Source organism: Gossypium hirsutum, chromosome A07 (genome assembly GCF_007990345.1).
Source record: "Gossypium hirsutum isolate 1008001.06 chromosome A07, Gossypium_hirsutum_v2.1, whole genome shotgun sequence".
In the NCBI taxonomy this organism is placed as follows: domain Eukaryota; kingdom Viridiplantae; phylum Streptophyta; class Magnoliopsida; order Malvales; family Malvaceae; genus Gossypium; species Gossypium hirsutum.
Window position 1 is genome coordinate 39,287,114 of NC_053430.1, and position 9,781 is coordinate 39,296,894.

At 35.3% G+C, this 9,781-nt stretch overlaps 1 non-coding gene across 1 annotated transcript; it reads right to left on the reverse strand.

The window, feature by feature from the left end:
- Window positions 1-813: 813 nt before the first annotated feature.
- On the reverse strand, window positions 814-920 carry LOC121204021 (small nucleolar RNA R71). Its single transcript, XR_005898949.1, has one exon. It is a non-coding gene; the product is annotated as a small nucleolar RNA R71 (small nucleolar RNA).
- Between the last annotated feature and the right edge of the window lie 8,861 nt (window positions 921-9,781).

Genomic DNA, 9,781 nt, shown 5'->3' on the forward strand with positions numbered 1-9,781 from the left:
TTGCCTTCATCGTGATGATAGTTAGTTTTCAAGTACGATCAATCATAAATATAAAACTTATCACGAGACATTACATCAAGTTTTTGGCGCTGTTTCTGGGGAACTAAAATATTAGGAACACTTAATTTTTATTACTTTAGCCATTTATTTTATTGCAATTTAAATTTTATTTTAGTTTTATTAATTTTAGTAAATTTTCTTTTGTTTTCTTCTGACAGGTTTTTATAGTTTATAATTAGAAGAAACCCGTCAGGACCATTACTTTTTGACAGTGAGATTGAAAGCACAGCTCGCAAAAATCGAAGAGAAATAAGGCGAAACCTAAGAAACATAGAGGAAGGACAAGAGGAAGATATCCATAATACAACTGAGGAGATGGCTGAAAATCAGGAAAATCCGCTACCTCCTGCGACTGCTGCTGATCCAGTAAATCAGATTGCTACTCCTCGTATTATGTATGATTATGCTAAACCTACTTTAACAGGAGCCGAATCGAGTATAGTTAGACTTGCTATTGCTACAAATAATTTTGAATTGAAGCCTAACATAATTCAAATGATACAATAGTTTGTTCAGTTTGATGGTTTGCAGGACGAGGATCCAAACACTCATTTGGCGAATTTTCTAGAGTTTTTCGACACTTTTAAGATCAATAACGTTTCTGACGATGCCATTCGCCTTCGATTGTTTCCCTTTTCGTTGAGGAACAAAGCTAAACAGTGGTTGAACTCGTTACCACGAGGGTCAATCACAACTTAGGAACACATGACCGAAAATTTTTTACTTAAATATTTTCTGCCGGCTAATACCGCTAAGTTGAGGAATGATATCTCTTCTTTTGTGCAGATGGATCTAGAAACACTCTATGATGCATGAGAGAGATACAAGGACTTATTATGAAGGTGCCCTCACCATGGGTTACCTCTATGGCTGCAGGTTTAGACTTTTTACAACAGTGTGAACCCCTCAACAAGGCAACTTATCGACGCAGCCGCTGGTGGAACTTTAAACAACAAAACACCTGAAAAGGCTTACGAATTTATTGAAGAGATGTCACTGAATAACTATCAGTGGCAAGTCATGAGAACAAAGCCGACAGAAGCAGCTGGTGTTTTCAACCTCGACGCGGTTACTATGCTATCTAACCAGGTAGAACTTTTATATAAAAAGATTGACCGTTTATGTGGTTCTACTCAGGTACATCTAGTGATGAGGTGTGATTCAAATGGATGAGAAGTACACATAGAATATCAATGCTTCAACCATAGCACCGAGGAGGAACAAGTTAAATATATGGGTAACAATAATTCTAGACCTCAAAATAACCCATACAGTAATACTTATAATGCAGGTTGGAGGAACCATCGCAACTTCTCGTGGGGTGGTCAAGGAAATCAAAGGCCACAACATCCGCTAGGCTTTCAGCAACCACCTTACCAATAGGAAAAGAAACTAAACCTTAAGGAGATGCTAACGAAATTTATCTCGGTGTCAGAAACTCATTTTCAGGATACCGAGACAGCACTTAAGAATCAACAAGCGTCAATCCAAGGGCTCAAAACTCAGATAGGCCAGTTTGCTAAATTGATTTCTGAACGACCACAAGGTAATTTGCCAAGTAATACTAAAACTAACCTAAGGGAGCTGCTTAATGCGACTACCGTTCAAGATGAAGAAGGGTTAGTTGAACTTGAACCAGACCTGAGGCAAGGAATTGTGGTAAGTAAAGGTAAAGGTGAGATGGACCACAATGAGCGAAAATCGGTAAGTAGAGAATACAAACCTCGTGTGCCATACCCTAGTGTGACAAGAAAATACCACACAGATGGACAATTTGGTAAATTCCTTTAATTATTAAAGAAATTACATATTAACTTACCATTTATTGAAGCTCTTTCGCAGATGCCGAATGCAATTAAATTTTTAAAGGAGCTTTAGCAAATAAGTGAAAGTTGGATGAGGCACCGCATGTAGAGTTGAACGCAGTTTGCTTAGCCATTCTACAGAATAAGCTACCCAACAAGCTAAAAAATTCAGGAAGTTTTACGATTTCTTGTTCAATTGGTAGTTTAAATGTTAACAATGCTTTGGCTGATTTAGGGGCTAGTATTAATGTCATGCCCTACAAAATGTTTAAACAACTAGGTATTGGGAAACCCAAACAAACTAGGATGAGCATTCAATTGGCAGATAAAACAATCAGATTTCCTAAGGGTATTATTGAAGATGTACTTGTTAAAATTGACAAATTTATATTTCCCATTGATTTTGTTATTCTAGACATAAAAGATAATGATGGCATGCCTTTAATTTTAGGAAGACCCTTTTTAGCAGCTACTAGAACTACTATTGATATTGGTACAGGTGAAATCACACTTCATGTGGGTGATGAAATAATCACTTTTCAAGCTCGTAATTCGAGTAACACATCGAATATCGAGGGTGGTTGTATAAATCATGCTACTAATACTGATCATGTGGTGCAACCTTCTTTGCCAAAAACACATTCGAGGAGCATACATGAGCCATGTTCAAGTAACAACAAAGGACCCATCTATGAAGAGTGAAGGCTACAAATCGAGGAACTAGATGAATGGCATGCACAGAAACTGAGAACACACGATAAACCAAAACCACGCCATGACGGACTCAATGTTTCACCAAATCAACTTAAGGTTGGAGACAAAGTACTATTAGATGCAGCAGACCCTCGCATTACCACTTCTGAACCTAATGGAGCAATCCTTTTTACAGTATTTAACATTTTCCCATACGGTACAGTCGAGGACACTCATTCCAAATTTGGCACGTTTAAGGTAAATAGTACTCGTTTAAAACCTTATTTTAGTAAAACTGATAGTAGGAGTGAGGAGTGTAAACTCCTCACACCACCATGACCATGCAACAGAGAGGTAAGTCTAGCTTAGACTATAAATAAGCGCTTCTCGGGAGGCAACCCAAGCACTAACAGTGTTGATTTCTTTAAATTTTAGTTTTTAACATCTAAATTACTAACTGAGTCCTTGAACACAAGTTTTCCAAATCCACACAGCTAGGCACATGGGCGTGCTTTAGCCTGTGCTCCTACCATGGGCAGCGACATGGTCGTGCTATACTACTGTGTGAAAATAGAGCAAAAATTTTCCCAAAACACGGGATTCGATACGTTGCCATGACCGTGCGACATGGCCGCAGGCAATCCTGCCAAATTAACACGGGCGTGCAACACGCCCGTGCCCACCACTCGTGGTCGAGACTGTCAAAAGAACATGGGCGTGCACATATTTACACGGGCGTTGTAGAAGCGAACCACATCGCGCACGGTCGTGCGATATGACCATGTGACCACACGACTTAGACACACGGGCGTGTCCTCAGGCCGTGTAATGATTTCTCATTTTGTGATAAACATGGGCTGGACGCAAGCCACACGGGCATGTGACACAGCGGTGTGAGACCTGTGTTGGGCTACACGGCCGTGCCTATTTTTAAACTTATATTATTTTCACTTTTACTTTTATTTCTATCTATTTTTGAAGACTCATGTTTATATTTTTAAACTCTGCTTATCTTTATGATTATTATCAACTTGTTCCCTTAATTTTCTTTCACAGTGGTGTCTTCTCATTTATCCCTCAGAATCATGCCTTTCCTTCAGCTTTATCTTCAATTCTCACTTTCACTAATCTAGGGATCTCATCCACAATTTCAGGGTAGTTTCACTTCTCTCCCTCTCTTTTGATATTATCTTTATATCACTATTATATATCTTTGTACATTGAGGACAATGTACATCTTAAGTGTGGGGGTTGTTTATATCATTATCAGAAAAATCCCTGAATTTTGTCTTATTGTCATGTGACTCACTCATATCACTATTAGAATGAATTTTGATTAATTTATGATTTTTATTGATATGTCTTGAATTAAAACATAGGCATTTATGCATTGATTGTTTAAACATTAAGGAATTAAAGAATCAAGCATGATAAGTTGATTTTTGAGAATTAAAATTTTTTTGGTTGTTTCCCCAAGTTTAGGTATTATCTTGAGTTGAAATTCACAGGTATAACATCAAAAAGCCATAATTTTTGCGAGAACTTGAGCCTTTAGAGCATATATTATTTCTTTCATGCTCACTTTTATTTTTTCTATGAGTGCGTCAATATTGATTTGTTATTCTAGAACTTGCTTTGATTATGCATGTCAAGACCAGATAATTTGATTTGATATGTCGAGATGATAAAAGGCACTTAGGTTTAACCCACTTACTCCATTAAAGTCTACCTTCATAATTAACCCCTAGTGTACCCCCTTGAGCCTAACAAGCCATTCATTGAATTACCCTCAATATTAACCAATAACCTATTATTATTGAAATCCCCTCATTTGATCCCTATTTTTGTAGAGATTTGATTTGAATAAATTGCTTAGCTATGTTTTATTTTTGATAGTTAGCAAAGTTCTATGTTATTTTGAATTGTTCTTAAAAAAATTACATACATATTAGTAGTAATTCTTTGTTTTTGAGCTTAAGTATTTAATTCCATATTCCATGAAAAAAAACTCAATTCTAGGATCTTCTAATTAGGAATGTAATTTGTCAGTTTTAGTATTTTTTCTAGCTAGGTAAATTTTCAATTCAATCTCGATTCTAACATTTTCTTTCAGGTTGTGACCACAGCCCCTAACCAAAGCCACGTTACAACCCACTAAAGACCTTTTGATTAATGTATCATCTCAATATTTAGTGGTGGAGATTTGGTTTTCTTGAAAGCCCTATGGTAATAACTTTTCATATTGACTGTTGAGTGCTAAATTTCTTGTCCTTAAACACCTCGAGTGATTTGAGTGAATCTTTAGTGAGGATGTAAAACTCTGTGATATTTTGAATCAAAGATGATTACTTAGATGAGGGAAGACACCTATGTTTTCGTGATAAAATGCTCAACTTGGAATGTTTGAAACTTTGATGTTCTTCGAGTTGAATTTTCAATGTATGATTACTTATGGATTATTTTGAGATACTACTAATGAGAATTATAATTTGAGAAGAATTTATTTTGATTGTGAGTTGAGGATTTTGCTTGAGGACAAGCAAACGCTTAAGTGTGGGGGTATTTGATAAGTCGTAATTTATACATATTTTTATCCTATGATTAACATATTTTTGGATAAATTATCATCAGATTTGTGGAATTAGATGCTCCTAATCCTTTAATTTCATGTTTTATACTTAGGTGAGAATAGGAGAGTAAAAAGAGCGAGAAACGGGCCAAAAACAGAGAAAATGGGTCAACGTAGGAAGTCAACACGGCCTGGACTTCCTCACACGGGTAGTTCACATGCCCGTGTCTATTTAACAGGTTGCAACACGACTTAAGCCACACCACACGGCCTAAGCCAACTTACACGGGCGTGTTCCTGTCGAGCCCAAGTCTAGTTCTACTAAAAAAAGGCCACTTTTGAGGGTTTTGAAGCATTCTAAAATCTATATAAACACCCGAGGAGGCACCTAAGTGACACACGGAGTAGGAGGCAAGGAATTACTCGAAGAAAGCTGATTGATCCATCTCAGAAGCCGAATTCTCCTTCAAGACTGAAGATCTCCCTTCAATTTCCTTCAGGGGTTTTTGAGTTTTCTTTATGTTTTGTTATTATTATTCTTCTGAGATGTTTCCTTTTACACTTATGAACTAAGTCCCATAAATACCTAAGGGGAATGAAACCTAAGACGGATCTTGTTATTATCTTCTGAATTATATGATAAATATTTGATTTGTTCTTAATTATTGTTTTAATATTCTAGGATATTGATTCAAGTTTTGATGTGCTTATTCAGAGGAGCAAAATTCCATGTCTAAAAGTAGATCTAGCATAATTAAGCAGAGTTGATTGCACCCCTAAACATAGGGTGGCATAAATATGCCGGATTAGGGTCAAACCTAATAAAGGAATCCATAGATCGAGTTAATGCAACATTAATGGTTTTAATTAGAAAGAGATTTCAATTAATCAACCTAGGGTTAGACGTTGTTAGTCTCGAGAGAGATTATAATATAACTTAGGGATTTCTACGGATCGAGTCAAGTGAATAAATTGTCTGGTTCAGAGTCAAGTAACAAGTGAAGTCTAGGTAGATTTTTTCCTAGGGTATTGTCCTAATCAATCAGTTTTCCCAAAAGTATTTCCCCAATTTTCTTCCTGTGCATTCTTAGTTTAGTTAATTAGTTTAGATAAAGTAAATCCCCTTATTTTTAGGCTAGATAAAAAAAAGAAAGTTAATACTAGTACTTTTAGTTCCTGTGGGTTCGACATTCCGGTCTTGCTATAAACTATACTACTGTTCGATAGGTGCGCTTGCCTTCATCATGATAGTAGTTAGTTTTCAAGTACGATAAATCATAAATATAAAACTTATCACGAGACATTATATCAGTACCAGAAAAACCAACGTGAAAAGAGTAATGAAAAATACGTGTTTAGGTGGGACAAATCTACCCAATAAGAGAAGGAGAGAGAAGAAGAGCAAGAGGAGGAGAATCAGCGTGAGAAAGAGACTGGTGACATCAATCCTCTCTTTACACAAAGAAGAACTCCATTGGAGAATTTTAGAGAAAGAAAGGGTAGTAGCTATAGAAAGCAGAATACATATGTGAAGTAAGGGAAGAGACATCTAACCTGGGTTCGAGTACAATAGGAAGATAAAAGAGAAGCTGAAGCGTGGCAAGAAATCCTGCAATTTCTGCCTTTGTTTTCCTGATTTCTGTAATTCAAACTTGTTTTAATGTTGATGAATGATCAATCAGTAATAGTTCTTAAAAAAGGTCTAGTGTAGCAGCCTGTTTTTAGTCAAATCGGAACAGTGGTTTCGAGACCACAAATTCGAAGTTAAAATATTTAATTTTTTATTTTATTCAAATTTACAGCATGATAGAATTATTGTGTAAATGTTTTGTAAAGAAATTTTACTGTTTGAATGCTTAATTCGGTAAAAAGGACTAAATCGTGTAAAATGTAAAATGCATGTTCTATAAGTTAAAGGTTTCAAATAGCTTTGGCTTTAAATTATGGTGGCCTTAAATGGTAGTTAAACCATTATTATTGGTAATGGACATTTATGGGATTATAATAAGTAATTTAAATGTTTTATAACAAATGTTATTAAGGTAATTTAGTGAATTAATAAGTAAAATAATAAAAACAATAAGGTTGTCATCTTTGTTAAGCCATTTCTACCAAAATTTGAGAAGAAAGAAACCCCATTGATTCATGTGTATTTGGCCAAGCTTCCTAGTTCATTAGGTGAGTGATTTTTGATCCGTTTTTAATGATTTTTATGTTTTTAAGATTGTTACTTCATATTCTAGGTAGCCCGTACCTTAATTTTTGAAATTGATAAAGATTTATCATGGTTCCATTATTGAATGCTTGAGTAATTTGATGTTGATCATAGATTGTGAAAGTTCATTAATAGATTTACTAGTTTTGTAAAGTGATTTTTGACAAAAAATGTCAAAAAGGGATTAATTTGTGAAAATGTAAAATTATGTGGGTAAAAGTCTGAATAAATTGAAAATATGGGTTGTTAGTAACATGTATTAAATTTGGCTAAGCATGGGTTTGTACTAAATTGCATGAATTTGCAATTTTATGTGATAAGGACTAAATTGTAAAAAATGTGAAAGTAGGAGCAAAAGTATAAATGTTCCTTAAAGAGTGTTTTGGACTAAATTGAATGAATAGATAATTAAATAAGTTAATTTTGAATATATTTAGATCAAGAAAAGTGAAATATGGACTTGGATCGAGGAAAAGATAAAGTTATCGACCAATCAACTCGATTCGCTGTTTTCACATCCGAGGTAAGTTTGAATGTGATAAGCAATGTTTCAATTATGCTTTAAATGTTTTGATATTGCATAAATTGTGTTTATGAACTTATAGTCATGTTTGACGAGAATTTGGATATATATATATATGGCACTTAGTATGCGATTCAAGAAAGCTTCGGCTATATATGACACTTAGTGTGCGATTCGAAACAATATCAACAGTATATGGCACTTGGTGTGCGAGATCACGATAGCTTCGGCTATGTAAGGCACTTAGTGTGCGAAATTAATATAACTTCGGCTATGTATTAGTACTTAGTGTGCGAGATATCGAGTATTCGACAGTGTTCCGAAAAGGTATGAGTTAGTTACAAAATTGTATAGGTATGTATATGTAAAGTATGAGATGCAAGTAGAAGAAGTTATTAATTTTCATATAAGCATATGATTAAGCATATGAAAGGTTTTTTGTTTTCATGAATTATATGATATATAGTTGAAATTGATGATTTGTATATTATGATTTGTTGAGTATATTTCATACGAACTTACTAAGCTTTATAGCTTACTTTGTTTATTTTTCTATGTTCTATAGTCTTTTGAAGCTAACTCGGATTCGGGGATCGTCAGAGACTTCATCGCACTATCGAACATCTATTTTGGTACTTTTGAAATTATGTATATTGGTATATGACATATATAAGATTGAGTCATTTTGAGATGTTTAATGAAGATGTATTTATAGGCCATTTGAGTTGGCTTGTGATAATGAATTTGTGAATGTATTAAGTTGTATAAATGGCTTTGTTTTGAGTTAGGTAATTGACTATATTGAGTGAATGGAGTTGAATTGCTAATGCATGTTGGAATGGTTTAATTTTAAGAATTATATATGTGAATTATGTCTAGTAAAACAAGTTGAGTTGATAAGTACTTGAATAGGTAAATGACATTGAATTGAGTATTGAAATGGTTGAAATGGATATAGTATGATTGTGTATTTGTTGATGACTTTTGGCTGTATATTTGTGTCTTAAAATGGTACCAATTGGGCTTGTTTAGGTATGTGCAAAATGGGTGGCAAAATGACTTAGTAAATGGCCTATTTTTGTCCACATAGGAAGAGACACGGGCGTGTGTTTCAGTCGTGTGTGACACACGGTCATGTTGCATGGCCGTGTGTTCCTTGTATTGAAATTAAAATAAAGTCAGTATACTCCACACGGTTTCACACATGGGCGTATGACTGGCCGTTTGATACAAGTCAGTATACCCCCAATTAGCACACGACCTAGCACACGGGTGTGTGACTTGGCAGTGTTACATAAGTCAGTATACCCTACAGGTTTAGCACGACCTAGTACATGGCTAGCGCACGGGCTTGTCTAGCCACTTCGAAGGGCACACGGGCTAGACACACGGGCGTGTGGTTGGCTGTGTGACCCAAGTCAGTATGTACCCCCTATTTTCACACGGCTTATGAGACAGTCGTGCCTGGTGGTCGTGTAAGACACATAGCGTACTCACACGGGCGTGTGTCCTTTGTTTTGAGTAAAACTTTCAAAGTTTTGTGAAAGTTTTATAAGTTATCGATTTAGACTTGAACTGCTCCTAAAGCATGTTTTAGGCCTCGAAGGCTATTATAAGGGACAAATTAATTGAGATTGAATGAGAATTGTATGAATTGATCGAATGTATGAGAAAAGTAGGGTTGTATGTGTTATAAGTCCGGTAATGCTCAGTAACCCTATTCCAGCATTGAATACTAGTTAGGGTGTTACATTTATTGGTATCAGAGCTACTATAACAACCCAATTTAGGGCCTAGCCAGAATAGTGGTCTCGGGACCACAAATACGGAGTCAAATAAGTTATTTTATTATTATTTTTGAGTCATTGCATGTTTAATATAGTGCATGAAAAATTTGGTAGAGAAAATTTAACGTT